The sequence below is a fragment of the Strix uralensis genome, chromosome 8 (assembly GCF_047716275.1).
Source record: "Strix uralensis isolate ZFMK-TIS-50842 chromosome 8, bStrUra1, whole genome shotgun sequence".
NCBI classification, from domain to species: Eukaryota; Metazoa; Chordata; class Aves; order Strigiformes; family Strigidae; genus Strix; species Strix uralensis.
The window spans coordinates 21768714-21787855 of NC_133979.1; positions in this window are offsets into that span (position 1 = coordinate 21768714).

Sequence of the window (19142 nt, forward strand, 5' to 3'; positions counted from 1 at the left end):
AAATGCTCAGCCAACATATTTAACAAAGATTAACAAAACCCAGGTTACCAGAAAAAAAACTCCATAGTAAGTGTACAATAAATAGCAGCTCAGCAATACTGACAACTATTACTGCACCTCCCTGCTTTCCATAAGCCTGTTAAAAAGCGCAGCTGGTGATTAATAATTGGCAGTCGTTGGCAGCTTCCTTGCATGCCCATTCAAGTGTGGGGCTCCCTCTTCTTGTGGTGTGACCACTGGGGCCACCCCTAGCTGGATGAGGAGGCTGGGGTGCTGGCCCTGCCTTCCTTGCCTCTGCCATTGTAATGGCTGATGCCACCCCTGCAGTGCTTCCTGGATTGAAGGAAGCTGATTTGATCAGGCTTTACATGCAACCTTTTTCTCCTCAGGGGTCAGAAAATCTCTAGATGGGAAGACATCCACAACAGATGTTACTCTTCAATAGGACTAAATTCCCAAAACAATTTTTACTCCCTGCTATACACACACACACACACACATGCATATTATTACCCAGGCCCAATTCACATCCTGTCATGTAATGGTAACCTCTTACCAGGAAACATTTATCATAATTCCTGTTCTTTTTCTACGTACAATAATTAATTACTCTTCAATACATATATACTTGAACAAATTTTAACTGAGGTAATAAAATTCATAAAATGAATTTGGGACTACTAGTACCATTCATATTCTACAAAGTTGCTATTTTCCCTTTTCAATGGGGTTCCCCATCATAAAACTTAAATACTCTGGGTTTATATTTATTTTCAGTTCACTTAGATTTTAAATCCACAAGTCAAAACATGAGCTGCAGATCTTGTTACATCACACTCCTACATTGCATGTGCTGTTAAGCTTAAATTTTACAGCATAATTAATTCTTAAAATTAATGTAGTGTGTGCAGTTAGTTGTTGGTAGTTAGTGGTGTAACTTCTGTTTTTTTAAACTTCCTGCCCTTTTTGAATATTAACTAATAATTACAGTGCATTACTTGAAGCTTTTTAACTTTCATTTATATCCATTTACAATCATATCATTTTTAGAGATAAGGTTGGATTAAGTCACTGGTGGGAATGTATTAACCTTTTGTTCAGGAAGAGATGAGACATTGCTTGCACCTGCTCTACAAATACGCACTGGGTTTTCTTATGTTAATCAGGCACATTTGAATCTTATATAAAAACTTCAGTGTGGGTGTATAGATACAACTAAGATGCTTACATTTAATACTGCTCAAACAAGTAGTGGTGATGACTCACAGGTTCTATATAACAAGGAAATGGGATTAATCCTCTCAAACCATATGTCCCTAGTGTATTTTCATGAGAGAGAATTGTGTTTGGATGAGTGTGATGATCAGAGAAAGGCACTGCACTGAGATACTTGGGGACTGAAGTCTCAAGACAAGTAATAAGGGCATTATATGTAGCCAGTTACAAAAAGTTCCCTGGGAAATACTGCACTCCGGTTCTGACTGAATTCTGTTACTCTCAAAAAGAGTACCTTTGAACCTTTTCTCCTTTCATGCCCTTAAATCCACTTCAGCTGTTAACTGTTTCTCTTCTGAGCCTATGTGTCTCATTCTGCTCACTACAATATTAGTAAAACATTTACTATTTTCTAGACCATGTTGAGAATACTGCATCAGTTTTGGGCCCCTCCATACAAGAAAGACACCAATGGACAAGTTGGCCTGTGGCTGGATCCCTGTGAGGAGAGGCTGAGGGAAGGGGGCTTGCTCAGCCTGGGGAGGGGATGGATTTGGGCACCTACCAGCAACCGGCCAGTGCCTGCGAGGAGGTTATGGAGGAGACGCAGCCAGGCCCTTCACGCTGGTGCTTGGTGGGAGGGCGAGAGGCAGCAGTGGTAAGCTGAAACAAGAGAGGCTCAGGCTGGGCAAAGCCCTGACCAACCTAGCCTGAGCTCATGGCTGACCCTGCATTGAGCAGGATTTGGACCAGAACCCTCCTGCCGTCCCTTCCCACCTCAGTTCCCACCTATGATCCTGAACACCCTATCTGGCAACTAATGACCATCCAAACATAGTGTGGAAGAATTCTCTAAAGTATTGCAGCACAGATTATTTATAACTGACATTGTTAAAATGAGCCATAAGTTAAATAAAACACTATATCAAATAGAGGTGCATATAGGGAAAAAAATGACAAATTCTGTACAATGGAAACAACGGAGAAGTTTCTTTAGAATTAGAGCTACATCTTGAATTAAAAACAAGTTAATGCAAACACAGAAATTCAATCTGTTTGATTGAGAGAATAGAAGTAATAGAAGTAATATCAGTATCTAAAAATAAAGTAAGACAGGTCGACCAAGAAGTGCTTCCCTAATATTTGACTGCAGAAGTCTGTAAAGACTGAGGTAAAACAAGTGGGAACACAATCCTGTGTAAACTTAGGCAGAACCAGAATTTTTCCTTTAATCCCAGTTTTATTAGTGCATTGAAGACCAAAGTTCAAGGCTTAGGAAACCTACTGATAAGTCCACTTAGAGGCTAAAAGTTCTCATGGAGTATGCATATGGAGAAGTTCACACTACAAACTGTGGGATTTTGAGTTTTTGTACCACCCAGCTGCCTCTTAGGTGTTTCACAGTCTCTCCTCTGCCCAATGCTTTCCAAATCCAATACCATAATTCCATAATGATAGGATGTCTGCTAGAACAAGGAACTCTGATTTGAAAGTCTGACTTTCAAATAATAACCAAGTCTTTTTCTTCACATACAGGTATTTTAGGATGAAATTTTTGACATTTTTTCTGCCACACCATGCAAGTTTTCAAAGATCCATAAATCTTATTAGCTCAGAAAACATCTAGAATGATTTCTCTTTCTCTCCTTCAAAATGTATTTGTCTAGCCACTTAAGACTTCCATTACCAGATGAATGATTCCCCTGTAAAAAGACAATTTGTGAAAGGATTTAATGATTTTTCCACATGGAAACATCTCTATAAACAGAGAATTTTGCATGTACTGTACTGTTCTAGTTTATACAGCTCCAGCTGACCTGAAGTTTATGCAACTCTTGTAATCCAGGAATGTGCTAGTAGATCGTATGTTTTCTCAGCCATTAATGCTTGTAGCATCTGAACAAAGCCAGGCTTGTTTTAATCCCAGACTTCTTTCTTATACTGGTATTACATTCCATTAAAAAAGAAAAGTGACAAAGGATTCTCTGCTTATCAGAATAGGGTCTTCTACAAAAAGGCTGTGCAGACTAAGACAAATTCCAGTATACTGTATTTTAGAAACAGTGGTCAAGACTTTGCTGTTATAATACAACAGCAAACCTTTGCTTATAATATGATGAAACCATACAAATGTAAATTTCCTTAGTCATAAGTGAAGATGGAATTTGAGCTATATGCATAAATTAAAAAGATTACAGCATTTGGCAAAGAAAGGGCGAGAGAGTAAGCAGTGAGTCTAAACAGCATTTCCATCACTTTTATTCTGTCATCATCTCTCCCAAACTTAGCCACAGACTACTCTGATTTTGAATTATACTTTGCTGTAATAGCTTGCTAGTGAGTACTCCACAGCAAATGAATTGCACTCGCTCCCTTATCTTTCAGCTATGCAAATTTACCAGTTACACTGCTTTTTACAAAAGTTAGTCCTCTCTTACTCAGGCGCCTTCCCCAAGATGCCTTAGATTTTTCCTTTCTACCTGATCAGGGATAGAGGACCTAACTTTTGGCCTATTGGTACCATTTTAAGGTGTGAATGTAAAGAAAGACTCAATTTATAGCAATTAAATTCACAGAATATCCAAGTAAGTTAAAGAAGTTACTCTGAAGTAGCACTGGAAAGCACCGGCCCCAACTGAACAGGGAATATCAACATATGCTGACAAATCTTAGATAGCTACAGTGGGCTCGTCATCAGAAATGAGGAGAAGCACATGGCCCCCTTATGTTTAAGTGATTTGGTGGTGCTGTATAAATATATCTTATCAGAACAAGATTGCTAGCATTCTCTTCTGTGTGGGAGAGTTCATTTTCATGATCAAATCATCAGATGTAAAACTGTAACGGAAGACTCTGCAAGTTAAGCTGAACTGTATGAGCTCAAAATAGGACATAAAAATTAATTACATTCCACAAAGCCCAGCAAATCTTGGGCCTTCTATCCATTCAAACCTTTCATCTTTTTATTACCACCCACATCACAGCTCTGGACTTTAAATGTCAGCTCCTCAGCTTTACCAGTGATTTTGGTACACACAACTGACTTCTCTGCTGAAACATTCTTATTAGTATAACTGATCATTTTTTTCTTTTTCCATTCCAAAATGTAAACATCTCTGGTCTCAGAAGCCTTTGAAAATAACTCCTAATTCTATACTTTTCCTTTCTCTGTTTTTCAGTGCTAAAAAAGGAACAATTTCACAAAACCCAAAAGATCAGTCTAAGCTGCTGCTTTTGCTGGAGGGCTAAGAAAAGACCTGCGCAGCTAATTGATGAAAACATTCAAATGTGCAGATTTCCCTTACCTTATTAATTACACCTGGAACAAAATTTTCAAAATGGACAGACTCTGGAGCAAAATTTTAAAAGCAACTAGCTTTCAATAGGACAGGGCCTGCTCCCAGATAAAGTAAAGAATACTTATGTACCTGTACAAAGTCTTATTTCCAGAAGTGACAACCTGTGCTCCCACTGGAGTTTACAATCGTTGCAGTGTGCTCAGCTCCTCTGAAGCTGAGAGATATTTAAGTTTTCTTTGCTTTTTTTTTTTTAAATCAGTTGTAAAACCTACACAGCTGAAGACAGATTTGATTAGTAATAATAGAATATTTAGAATGGGTTAATAAAATCCAAAAAGCCATATACTAAATAAAAATACTTTATATATTAACCCTTTGTACTTGCAGGAAGGAATTAAGGTAACTAAATCAATTATAACCACCATCAGAGAGAAAAGGTCAATGTGATGTAGAACTAACTTGCTTTTAACATATTTTGGCCAGTCAGCACAAATAATTTTGAAACTGTGCTTTTAGATAGATTTGTTTGCTTCCGTCTTAGAAGATGGTGACCTCCAAGACCACAAGATTTATGTCCTCTGACTGCAAGCCAGATTCCTGTATCCTGTTTGTTATTTAATATGGGCTCTGTAAAATAAGCACAATTCCAATGCTTTTCCACTTAATCTAAGAGTCAAACCCAAGCTCACATTTAGACAGAATTTAGCTATGTATTTTATCCAATGATTATTTAATGATCCTGAAACAGAACCAATGAAACCTTCTTCCATATGAACTCCCCAGCCACTCTTGTTATCATGCAGGAAAAGAGGAGATCCTCTCTTCCACAGCAAATTGGGTAGCTGGTGGTTGCTGCAATTTGGAGGGAAAACTATTTAAATCCTTTCTGGCAGAGGAATAAGTTGAACATGGATCTCTTACTTTCTGGATGATGCTTTAACCCACACCTTGTGAAAAGAAGGAAATCCTCCCACCTCTTGTCCTGATTGTTAAATGACACCTGCTGTCTTTCTTATGAAAAGGTTGCTGGTCTCTCACTCTACAAGATCACAAATGAATGGAAAGACATCCCTTCAGGAAGAACTGGGTTTTGAACATACCCACACACTGCTTAGGTCTCAGCAGCAATCACCAAGAAATTGGATGGTTCCCTGCTCCACTCCTCATGTACTGCACAGTGAGCCTGGGGGGCAAACCCAGGCTCCCACTGTCCGGGAATTTGAGTCTCAGAGCCAGCCACTGCAATCTGTTTTTCCTTAAGGCTGCTTCTCCCACCACATGACTGCATGAAATTCAGCTTTCCAGTAAACCACAGGCAGGCTGTTTCCAGGAGCCACTACTCCCCTGGACACATCAGTAGTATGGGTAAGATAAATAAGGTTAAGATTCAGCAGAAGAAAATAAGGAAATCTTGGAAAAAACTGCATAATTTTCCATAGGATCTCATGACATATTACAAAATCTCTGATACTTAGCAGGTTTAAATTACACAGTCCCACCCTACTGATCTAAGCCTTTCTTTTGCCTTCTTTCTCATTCTCTCTCACTATTCACTTTCTTTGTATCACTGGCTGTAGCATGTGAATCTGTGAAGAAGCGTGCAACCTAATGCCCATTTTCTGCACTGCAGACTATCAGCATCTCCAGCTTGCAGGGTCAGTTGCAGTGGAACCAAGTACTTATGACAAATAGGATCAAATTTAGGAAAAAAAAAATGTTTTTTGTCTTTTTTACTTCTTGCTGGATTTTTACTTCCTTTTCTGCTTCTATTTTTATTTTCTATTCTCTGCTTTCAAGTTCCTTTCTACCCTGCTTTATGTGTATTTCCTCACCTTCCCTCCAAATTTATGTTTATTTCCCTTCTCCTCCCTCCTCTCACATTCACAACTACTTACAGAAGCATTACAATATCACAGTATTGTTAAACTACAGAATTACAAGTACAGTCTGGCCTCAGCTAACCTTGGTCCTCGCAAAACCATTTTACTTCCTGCAAACTACAACAATTGGAGATGCAGAAAGCATTCAAGGACATCTCTGCAAGCCCCTCCTACGGTTTAACTGAACAGAGGCTTAGTTCCCATGAATGCAGCATTAGCCTCTCCCTGCAGAGACAGCTACAGGTGGTTCATATCTTATGAAATAGAATGCTGGAATATGGGATTCACCTTATTTCTGCATGAATAGAGGAGAGACATATTCTCTTACAGGGTTTGGCTGGGGTTTTTTGCATTAAAAAATGTGGTCTTTAAACCACATGAAACTGAAGCAAATTAAGCTCAAATATATAATGCTGTAGCTGTGCTTGAGTTTATGCTCAAATTCCTGGAGCCAGCTGCACACACAGAGCCTGGAGGGGTAGGACTTTCATGTGAACCTGGCTTTCCCCATGACTGAGTCACGCCTCTTGGGGAGCCCTTAGCTCAGCCAGCTTAGACAAAGTGAGATTTAATGTGTAGCCAGCATAGATTATCTGGGAGTCCTGGCTCAAGCAAGCTAAGAAATAAAGTCTAGATGAGCACATAGTCAAATACCATTCTAGCAAAAATGGATCCCCATTGTATATGTGGAGATTTGTGAAGGTTTGTGACTACCTCTCAGTCCTTAGCAAAATAAGCTTTTGGCCTATAGACAACAGACATGTTTGAAAGAAGGATATCTTTTAGTTCTCCTTGTTCAGGTGACAGTGTGTTGTTCAGACTATGCCTAAGAATGCTTCCAAACTGCTGGGAATCTGTAATGGAAGTTTTACAAAATGACTTGCATGAGATTCCTGAGGTTTCCCGACTTCATCCAGGAAAAGAACAGGACTGGCTTTTCTCACATAAATGTAAGACTGACCTTCAATTAAACCAAGATATGCAAAATCCACAAAAAGCCCAGAAAAAAACACAGATTAAAGAAAACTTGATCAAATTTTATAAAAGTCTCTTTCCCAGCATTTTACTCCTACGTATGCTTTATCTACCCTGCACTCAAACTACCACCATATGAGGAAGAACACTTTTCTGTCCCAGCGTCTTTCTCCTCGTAGTTACAAAGTGATTTACATTAATTAAGCTTCGCTATATGCCTGTAAGATAAAACAGCATTACCAGGCAAGATACAGGACAGACAAACAAGTGAAATCAATTGCTAAAAGGCGTATTAGAAAAGACTGAGTCAAAAAGTAGATTTCAGGATCCCTGGTTCTCAATCCTTAGTTGCACTGACTGACTGTTCTTACTATTTTGTAATGACTGTGAAATAACTATTCTGAAGATTTCTGCACATCACTGATGGTAATGATATTTTAAATCTCTCTAGTATAGGGCTAAAAAACTTTTTATTTTCATGCTAACAGATCTTGCAAAAGTCCAGAAGTGCCTCATATACTGTTCAAATTTATCACAGATTTCTTCTCTGGAACAAAATCTAGCACCCAGCTTGTGTGCTGTACCACAGCTGTTCCAGTAGAGCATTAACACTCCCAAGCACACAGAACACATTTAATGCCTCTTTACAAATACGTATGCAGCATGAATTCAGAAACAACTTTCATTTATCAGTTGGGAGAGTCTCATCTTAGGATCAAGTGCAATTTTGTGGCAATTTTTAGGATTTTATGCACAAAATCAAGAAGAAAATCTTTGCAGGGAAACTGCTGCATCTGGAAAGCTTTTTGAGAACCTAGGTCACTGTGTTTCATGACTCCTGGCATTTTCATGGCCATCCTTTCACTGCCTCACAAGCTGCTACCCTGTCTCCTCTCCAAAACATTTCTGCAGTTAGAACCCCACAGCTCTATGGTCACACATCTTGTATGTGGCATAGGGTTGGATCACACTCCTGAAAAGACTTATCGAAGCCTCAATGAAGTGTACTGAATTTACTTACACCTTTAAAAAACATTGTGTTTTGTTAATACACAATTTTCTGGCTCAGACTGTTACTTCATATAAGCATCATGATAATTTCTAAAGATTAACAAAATGGATCTTAGCCTTTGGGACAACTTAACGTCTGGTGCAAAAAGACAAGGGATCAACTTATTTAGTTACCTTGCGATACCATTGAAACTCAACCATTCAGAAAGGAGACAAATTTGTTAATAAAGTTAAATTAAAGGTCCATCAGGTTAAATTGTAGCATTAGTAATATTAAAAATAATGCCTCCTACTATCCAAAAAAGCCATCATAAACAGCACCAGCTTTTACTTAAACAGTTTACAGATTTTAGTAATTAACAGAGTAAAACCTATGCAGATAGAGACATTATTTTCCCCTTTAATCTTGGAAGCAAATGGTAGTAGTGTTGGTGGTGGTGACAAACACCCACATTTAGGTCAGAGGATTAAATAGCTGTGAGAATAGCTGTCAGTTTACACTATAGTTATGCTTCTCTAAAAAGGCATGGTTGACATGAATTTTGATATTACACAGATATGTGTCTAAACCAGCTGACTCTAGATTATCACAGGAAAATTATTTCCTAAGCAATTTCTTTACGAGAATATGGTAGGAAGACAAACAGCAGCAATTTGTAGAGTTACATTCTTGACTCATGGATTTTGACACAAAGTTTTAGGGGGGTTTTGTTGTTGTTGAGCAAGCGGGTGATAATGCAAGATGACAGGAACAACATGTGTTCTTAACCAACTTGCTGTTTCAAAACAATGCCGGGAAGCTGCTGACACACCAACATATATCACTTGTACGGCAAAATTGCTGAAAGTAGCTCAGAGCTTTAGATCTGCTCACCAGGTTCCTTAGGGAAAGTGCCTGGCTCCAGACTGCAAGCTTTCTCCAGCAACAACGGACACTGAACCACCCTGATGCAGCTCACAGCCCTGGGCTTGTCCTGTGCATCAGGTGTCCCACCATTCCATCCACCATGACTCTTGGTCAATGCCATCACTGAGGTGGAAGACACTGAAGAGATTGTATCTCAGTAACACAGAAAAGCACATCCTGGAGTTCATGGCTGCACCTGGGATGTGGCTGATGTAGTCGTAAGACAGGTAATCCAGAACGATGTACAGGTGAGAGCTTTCAAACAGGAGAGGAGCAGAAGAGGTGTTTTCTACAACTAATGCTAACTAATGAGAAGTGAAAGCTTCTTTTACTCAAGGCTTATTCATTAAAAACAGAATGTGCTGACCTTCCCCCACATCAAAAGTTCTTATAATTTTCCATAGTGAGCAAATCTATATTTTAATTGACTTCTGATGATATTGGTGATTTCCTAAATGCCATTTGCAATAATCTGAAAAGGGAAGGGATATGGCTGCAAAGCACTGCAGGGCCATGGTAGGAGAGATATAGCCCATCATCACATCTTCCTTGTAAGGGCTGAATCCTGTATCCTGTGTAATCTCTGACAAGTCTCATTTATTTCTACAGTACAGATCTTTGCATTTAAAACAATGTTAAGACAACCTTAAACTCTTTCTGGGAATAAAGATTTACTTGAATATACTTTTCAGTCAAGGATACTCTAAAGGAAGTCCTAAATATGGTTACCAAATATACTTCAAATGTTCCAGGAAATGGAAAATATTTTTCAGTCAACTCACTTGGAAAATCCAGGTCAGGCTTTATAAATATCAAAGACTTCCAGAGAGAAGCTAACTGCTTTTCACTTCCTACAGGAAATTTTTGCTGTGTGACATGCTGAACAATGACCATTTAGATGAAGTTATTAAATCTACTATAAGTTTAGTGAGCATGTTACTAAGTAAGCAATTAACAATCACTGTTCTAACCTCAGTAAAGGTCTCTGCTGAGTGTGCATCTATGGTTAAAAAAAGGTCAGCTACCAGGAGGAACTGGTTTCACAGATACTTTCAATTGATGCAAACGTGAGAGAGATGGCTCGGTCATCACGCTGATGATCACCACCACTGGCTTGGTTGCACTAGCCTAATACGAGTAAGACCCTACAGCAACTTGGATTCAGAACCTGATCCAGTCAAAAATTAACCCAGCACAAAAAAAAAAATGTGTGGGTGGGTGAGAAATCAGTTTTCAGTAAGGAGCAGACCCCTTTTGGCCTGCTATGGGTGATTGGGATTGGAAATTATGAAATATCTTCTTTTGGTATCAGACAGACTTTGTCAGCTTAAGACAACAATATCCCAAAATATTAGGATCTGCAAGGAATGAGATGCAGAATAATACAAGAAATGTTATAACTCCTTTAAGGTAACTAAATGATGGAGCTTAATTTGGAATAGGAGGTACCAGACTGATCACCGCCTATGAAAGGTGACATTGCGCTATAAGTTTTGGAGAGGCTAATGGAGATTATTGCCATGTGAAAAGCATTTCTAAATATAAACACTTAAAAGAGTGATACTTTGGTGATTTTTTTTTTCATTTAGAAAAGATATGAGTAAGAGAGAATTGCTCACATTAATGATTAGTAGAAAAATGGTAGATGACAAACTTTTAGTCTTTGTGCATCATAATTAAAAACAAGGAGACAAAAAGGAGAAGTATTTTAAACCAATCAAAGGAAATACTTTTTACAAAGTGTCTAATTAAACTATGCAACTCTTTTCCACAGGAAGCAATTTGGGACAGCACTTTAAAAGGAGTAATGAAATGACTGGACATTAGACTTATGACTAATGCCACTGATTTGGAAGAGAGAATAAGTCTCATGGCTGCAGATTTACACTTAAGCAATCTGATTCAGATATCAAAAAAAGCTCAATACTGTAGAAGCAACTTCCTCAATCTGTCTTCAGAGGTGTTTCTAACATCCTCCTGCAAAACTTTGGTTGCTGCTTATTATAAGACAAAGACCAGTGTACTGAACTGTTTGAATATTTTTTGTTTGATCTTGTATGGGAATTACATTGCTCCTTAAGAAACAAGCAACGGTATCTCATGGAAGCCTCTGTCATGAACAGAAAAATTCAGGCAGGGATGACCACAGGAGACCATCAAGTCCAATGTCCCACTCAAAGCAAGGCTAACTTTACAGTTAGATTAGGTTGATCAGGGTCTTTTCCAGCTGAATTGCAAAAATCCTCAAGGACTACAGGTTCTACAGCTGTTGAGTAACCTGCTTTGAGGGCTGAACTGCCCTCACCATGAATTTGTTGCTCACATAAAACTGGAACTTCCCTTGTCACATCTTTTGACTATATCCCCTTGTCTTTTTATTGTACAGCTCTGAGAAGAGACTGTCTCTGTGTTCTCTCTAACCCCTGCTAAGTGGAGGGATACTGAAAGACTACAGTCAGTCCAGAAATACACTTTGCCCTTCTAAGACAAATTTTTTATCTGGCAACAGTATTTAGAAATATCTGGAGATTACAAACTTCAAATTGCAAAACAGATTAAATAAGATGGAAAAGTAGGCCTACTTCTCATACTTGAGCTATCAGTATATTTTCCAAAAAGTCTATGCTTTTAATTCAATCTAATTGTGACCTCTTTAAAGTTAGGAAATCAAATTACCAAGAATTAAATTGATCAAGCATGTGATATAAAATTTAAGGTGCTTCTTTGTACAACTTGTGTATGGGCCATAATCTCAGGGTGACCTAGAAGATGCACTGTACTACATTCCTTTATCTAGACTGCAGACTTCTGTCTCTTTCCATAAAAAACCAGGAGCCTGAGAATGGCTCTTTTACGACACTCAAAAACATGCTTTCAAGATGTCTGTGCTTGACAGTTCAACTGCAGGAAAGATACAGCTAAAAAGAGGTATTCATCTTTTAAGTACAGGCAGGAATGTTAATCTTGTGGTTCAGAACTGACAGTTTTTCTTTTCAAGTGTCATAGTCTTGAGCTCTGATTACACACTCTTCACCGTCTCCAACAAAAGGAGCTCTTGTTTCTTCTGTGCTTCATGTTGTTTGTCTATTGTTTCACATATTCATTTTGATAAATCATACAAAATGCTACCTTGAATTTAAGTTTTTGTCATTAACAGTGGAAACAATACCTATGTAAACAATGTTTCATAAAATTTTATGAGATTTGAAAAATGTTCTACCAATTCAGCAAGGTTCCCAATATTTCTCTCTCATCTGTTTTATTACTACTCCCTACCTTGTTTTATTATTACTCTTATTTTACAGTTTAGGACATTTAACAATATATCAGCCATTCTTCTTTAACACTCTCTGGTCAAGATTTCTACATACGAACAACATTAGACTCCTAGAATCTGAATAACCTACATCAAAATTTTTCCCAGGGTTGTTGTGAAAAGCATAGTGTAGGCTTTCATTTTGTATGCAATGAACAAGAGAAAGTGTGGTGGCTAGTCTTGCTCCTGCCAACCCTGACTGTCACAGATGTCTCCTGCTTCATTGTATACTCCACAGTGTAATAGAAAAAAAAGAAGTCAAACAATCCCTCTGCAACAAACCCAAGGGGACTCTTCTTCAGTCCTTCAATGACTCAAAAAAACCCGAACTTCCCCCACCTCAAAACTGTCCTCCTTTGATTTCAGTTCCTCAGAAGGGCCCAGGCCTCACAAAGAAGCAATATTCTAAATTACTGTACACTCTCTGGACAAGAAATCTTTTTAACATGAAAAGCAATTTTGTGAACTGACATAACATTCTAACCAGTACAAAAAGTGACCAAGCTAGGGTTTTAAAGATAAGCATTCATTTAATGTGATTGCAACACTCTTCCAATGAAAGAACCTCAGTTTTTATTTCAAAGAGATATAGCGTAAAAACACTAGTTTTTTGGAAGCTGTTAACATTGACTCTGTTTCAAATATAAACTCTTAATAAAAATACTATTACATCAGTAGTAAGACTACCCTCCTTGAAAATAAAAAAATCAGGTTTTCTTCCAATCCTAATTGTATAGAAAACACTTGACCTAATTTTTAAAGTAATTATCCAATCTGCTTACATTAGTTTTAAAACATAATAATTTGAATGTTAAATATCTAAGTGAGAGTTCTTCAAACGTGAAAGTGATTGATTACTCACTTGTACTGTATTAAATACAGTAATTGGCAATACAGGTTTTATGCAGAATTACTCCTTAATAGATTTTGCACATTCAGCCCTCCAGCTATAATTTGTGGGATCACTGCCAAATCCCTCCCTCCTGCTGCTGACAGCTTGTGGCAATGCTGTGCAGAGTTCTTCACACTACATTCTCTTGTGTCCCAGACATTATCTAGAAATCTAGATAGCTCAGTGTTAAAAGATTGCTCAAACTTTCTCCCACTTTCTTCCATTTTGAAAAGAACACAAACCAAGAGAGTATAAAACAGAAACTTCAAAAGCTCCCAGACGTACCACCACAAGATATTGAACTCAGCAAAGCAGTACTTCATTCCTTGCAAACAAGGATGTTGTGCATGCTATGAATTTACATAATTTCAAGTGACAAAAACAACAAAAGACAAAAAACAAACAAGACAAATCCATTGCAAGTTACTGAATGCAATGAAGCAAACTGTGACTCAGGAAATTCCAGAGCTTCGAAACTGTTGGAGGCTGGGAGTGCATTTGGAGAATATATTACAATACTTATTGCTTTTAGCATTTTTTAGGCATTAACTTTTACCTACTGCTGGTTAAAATACTTGGTCTGACCTAGTGTGGTCATTCTTCATAGGAAACCTCATTTCCTTTTCACTGGGTCTTTCTACAATTATCTTGTTACCTCCTTACCTGGGTCTGGTTCCAAAATTAAGTGTGTGCACTCATAAAAGACTGCAGAAACCCCGGGAGTGAGTCAGTATTAATCTCGCCCAGTATTTACCTTCACTTCCCTATTCAACCAAGCCCAAGGCTAAACAGGTAGCTCGATCATAACTCATATCTACTCTCCTGTCTCTCATCTCTGCAACAAGTGGGCTTTGTTAACAAAAAAACACAAGACCTTTTAGGAGGTGGATTTTCATGTCCAAAGATGTGCAGATCTTGGAGGTTTATACAAGTCCATTCTATTGAATTAACAGTGAACTAGACACAGGAAAGTAAAAGGAATAGTCATACCTGCAGACTACTGGTAGTGTGTTCTTCAACTGCTTGCTATTACAGATGCTTACTCCAAAACAGGGAACAAGACAAAGAAGAATTAAGTTTTGTCAATGTGTTTATAGATATAATAAACAGGATATTTCAGTACATTTATATTTTGGACACAGAATTTTCAGTGTATGAATTTACCTTTAGATGTAGAAATAAATTCTCCTGTATCCTATACATTTCTTTAGCTCCTGCTACAGATACACCACATTTTTGGGGGGCAGACAAAGCAAGTAGAGCACTATTCTGCCATGTTCTTGCTTTTTACTTCAAATCAGACAACTTGGGAAGCATGGTTTATGCCAACATTGTCACAATTTCTCAAAAGAAGTGATATTCTTTAATCAATACAAACAAAATCTTGCTATCTGCTCCACCCCTGCTCTGTTATCAGCACCAAGGCCATGGTGACTATGAACTAAAACAAAAGACTCAACAACAAGGTGGTGCTGGAATTGCATTTTGCTTGTGACAAGGAATTTTTCTTTCCTTTTTCCCAGAGCTTATCTACAGAACTAAATTATCTCCCTGAAATGTTTATTTCTGTATGGTTTTCAGATAAGAGTGCCTGAATGAATTATTCAACAGTGAAGAATCATGCTGTCTTGCCTCACTCTACTGTTATGATGCTTGGATATATATGGAGAGACAAAATGTTCCTGAATTTTAGTTGAACAGGAAATCCAGAGAAACAATAGCGGATACATATTAAATGTAATTTTGAAAATTGAAGGGAGTTGTGTTTTAACTCTATTTTATATGTATTTCTGATATTGAAACAAGCAAATGAATGTACCATTTGTGGTAAGATTTTGTTGCTTAAGCCCAAGATACGATGTCAGTTAATACCCCAACCCCATTTTCTGAAGTTCTCTCTTCAGCTGCATGTTAGAAGTAGTGCTAAAGGATCTAGTGCTGTTTTTTCCATGCACACCAAGTGCATGGAAATGTAGAAAGCTAGTTTAATTTACTAGGTTTGACTAGCCAAAGCAAAGAGGCTTTGTGGGTCAACTGGTAGAAGTGTCTCAAAGTTACATCACTGTTAAAACTGATAGTCTCCATCACTGTAAGTCTCTATGCCCTTAATAAATATGAAACAACATAAAATATAACAGTCTGAAACAAGTGGGAGTGTTCAAGACATGACATCTGTGTTGGGAACATGAATTCATTCAACATCTATGGCACCATTTCTTTCAACTGCTGAGAGCAGATGTCCCATATCTGCTTCTCATTCAAAGGAAAGGTAAAATATTTAAGAGAAAAAATCAACAGCATTAGGTCACAACATTCTGGTTTTCACAATTAAGCACAGCAAAGAGCAGTAGAGTCATTCTGGTTTCCTCATATGCTCCTTTCTGTTTCAGTTAACACATACAGGTATATTTTTCATTATTGCAATGAAAAAAAAAAAAAAAAGAAAAGCCATTGTTGTCCTACTTCACATTACCACAGAGTTCCAGACCCTCTGTCACATCTGTTTATAAAATACGTATTTGCCTTTTTTAAAAATAAATCTTCAGTTAGTCCTGGCACAAATCTTAGGATTTAAATGTCTAATTTTATTTGTACTGCAAAAGGTAAGGGTAAATTTTCAACCTGTCAAAAAACTGTTCACCTTGTTTCATTCGCAACAAACTTTAAACATAGCAGAATCTCCGAGTGGAACCAAGAACACAATAACCAAGAGGAAATTCACACCCCTGAATCTCACAGACACACATCTGGCCATTCTGTGTACTTCAACAGCATCAGAAGGATCCTCAGGCGGGAAGGATGGAGAGACAGACAGGGGATTCCTTGCTTTGGTACCTGGTGGCTACCCAGGTACTTGGAACAATATTTTAACTACTAAGATGCCTGGTAGCTAACAGCAAAGCACATCACTCTTTTTACAAGCATTTCCATATTTCTGTGAGCACAACTTGCATCACTTTGGAGGCAGGATATATATAGCATATGGACCCCAAAAGATTGTGAAGCTTAAAAGCTGTTGAGCTGCACAGCGGACAACAGAACAAGAGAGGTTGTTCTCTGATATAACTGCTTCCCTCACTGCTTTTTTAAATGTGAAGTGGCCTTCAAACTGACTATAGAGTACTGTCAAAAACACTGTCAGTTTTTGATTGGTAAGCTGAATGGTCTGGGTAATATTCAGACTGGTTGGTACGACAAAGTTGTAAATAATGGGAAAAGCTGATACAGCGATTAAAGGATAGAAAACATAATTAGTGCCAGTCAGCATGGTTTTAGGGAACGTAGGCATTATCAGACAAATTAGATTTAAGGTATTTGGACTCATGAGGCATTTGACTTTGTATCACATAGCTTTCTGTTTCAAAAAAACGTACTAAGAACAGCTCTGAGGGACTGTATCCTACAAAGGACTGAGAAACTGTAACAGGAATAAGAAATTGACTTATTCTTTATTGCCTGCAGTGATTGTCTGACAGAAAAATGGCAAATGTAAAAAAGGTTGTTTATGGAATCAGAGCTGCACAGAGAAGGAGTAAAGAGGCAAAATCACCTCTGGCACTGGCAGAAACAGCACTGGAGAATCATATACAGATCTTTTGCTACATGTTAAAGGGTATGTTGAAGTGCTGGAGGGGATTTAGAAAAAATCACAAGGATTATTTACTCTGGGTGGGGGGAGGGTGAGTGAGCAGCTGTGTGGTGTTTGGCTGCCAGCTGAGTTCAAACCACAACATCATTTTAGGGAAGAGGACATCCTGAACTAGCTGCAGAGAGTGAGATTTTGCAATCACCTTTTAAAATCCAGGCTCATTTTAGCATTTGCATTTAGCATTGCTCCATGGTATTGCTGGGACAAACTGGTGCTCTGAGGACACAAGGGCAACTGGTGTGCTTGAGCACAGGCCCAGGCAGGGGAAAATGCAACTCTATAACCTGTGAGGTGACTTTGTAGAGAAAACCTGATTGAACCTGTCACAGCCCTTTGCTCTACAGACCGCTTTCTTGGTCATAAAGACAGGTCCTGTGGCAGGGATTCTTACCTAGACCTCCAGGCGGTTCTGACCCCTTCTGAAAGAGCTTGCTGGGCTGGAGCTGCTGTTCATGCCTTTTTTCCAGGGCAGAGGCTCTGCATTTCGCTTGATGAGAAATAGTGCAAGGAGAAACAATATTCCTTCTGTAATTTTCAATAGAAAGAGAAGTTATTTGATTGTGAACTTTTAATCTACATAAGACAAACTCCTACCCAAATTATTAAGTGTCCTGGAAAATACCGAGGTCCAGGCAGTAGGGGAGGAGATCCCCTGGCAAGGTCCTTCTTTGTGATCTTGCTAAGAGGAAGCGTACTGCCCACACAAGAGCAGTCTCTCCTAAAGTGAGCACTACGAGCTCATTCACTATTCACTTACTGTTTCTGGGTGAAAACTGTTTCTGGCCCTGCTGAACTCACAGGCCAACTCCTATTGACTTAAATGACTTAATACTTAATGAGGACCCTGAGAGGGCAGACAAGCCATGTAGGCATTAAGGTCTGTATCTATATGATAAATACTAGTGAAACCAACAGCCGAGAGGATACTGGGACCCCATGGAGGAATTTCCAGGAAAGACTACGCAAGCATTAAAGTGCTCTTGCAAGATGACTCCAATTTCTCTCCCCCTCATCTTTCCTCTTTTTATTCCTCCCTAGGAATGAGGTAAAACCAGCACAGAACCTGCTAAACCCCTTCTCCAAGTAGGCCTGGCCTAAGACTGCTCAGAGAAGGCATAAGAAGGCAAGACATACTTTACTGGGTCTCACCAGTGATCCAGCTATCGCAGTATGGCTCCAGCAGTAGGAGACACTATTTCAGGAGAGCATGCAAACCTGGCCACTTTCCACAGTATATTCCTGAGGACTGCTCAGCATCAGTGGCCATTGGATTAGGGATGTTATACAGTACACTTCTGCTTCTTCCCTTTAGTATTTGTTTATGAGCCTTTAGTCCATTATTTTTTCCATTCTCCTTTTGAGCCAATTAATACTGTTATTGCCCACAACCTTCTGCAGAAGCTTCCAGTAGTTCACCATTCACTGTGTAAAGAAGTACTTTCTATTATTTTCATTAAACCGCTCTCTCCTTAGTTTGTGTGCCCTGCAGTTCTGTCATTGCATGATTTAACAAACAGCAGTTCTGCATCTGTTGTTTGCTTTCAACTGCCTTCACAATTTGGAAAACATCAGTCACATCCCCTCCTCCTTCAGAACTCTCTCTCCAAACTGGAAAGTCCCAGGCATTTTCATTTTTCCTGTTTTCCAGTCCTCCTTCTCTGTATCTTTTCTAACTATCCTTCTTGCAATACAGATACCAGACTATATCCAGTAGGCAAAATGTGTGTGCACCAAAGTTTTGCACAGTGGAAAAATCATGCTTTCTGATTTGTTCACAAGACAGCACTGAGACAGGACTGACATTATTCTGAATAAATATGCCTGACACCACCTCCAAGAAATTTATGTCATGGGCCTGTCAAAGCTCTCCTCCTCCTCTGTCTTCAATCTTTTCTTCACCCTCCTACTGCATGCTCACATTCCTCCAAGCCAAGTCCACACTGCTCTCCCATTTTTCTGCTACACCCCCACTTTCCATGGCTCCTTTTCCAACTGTAG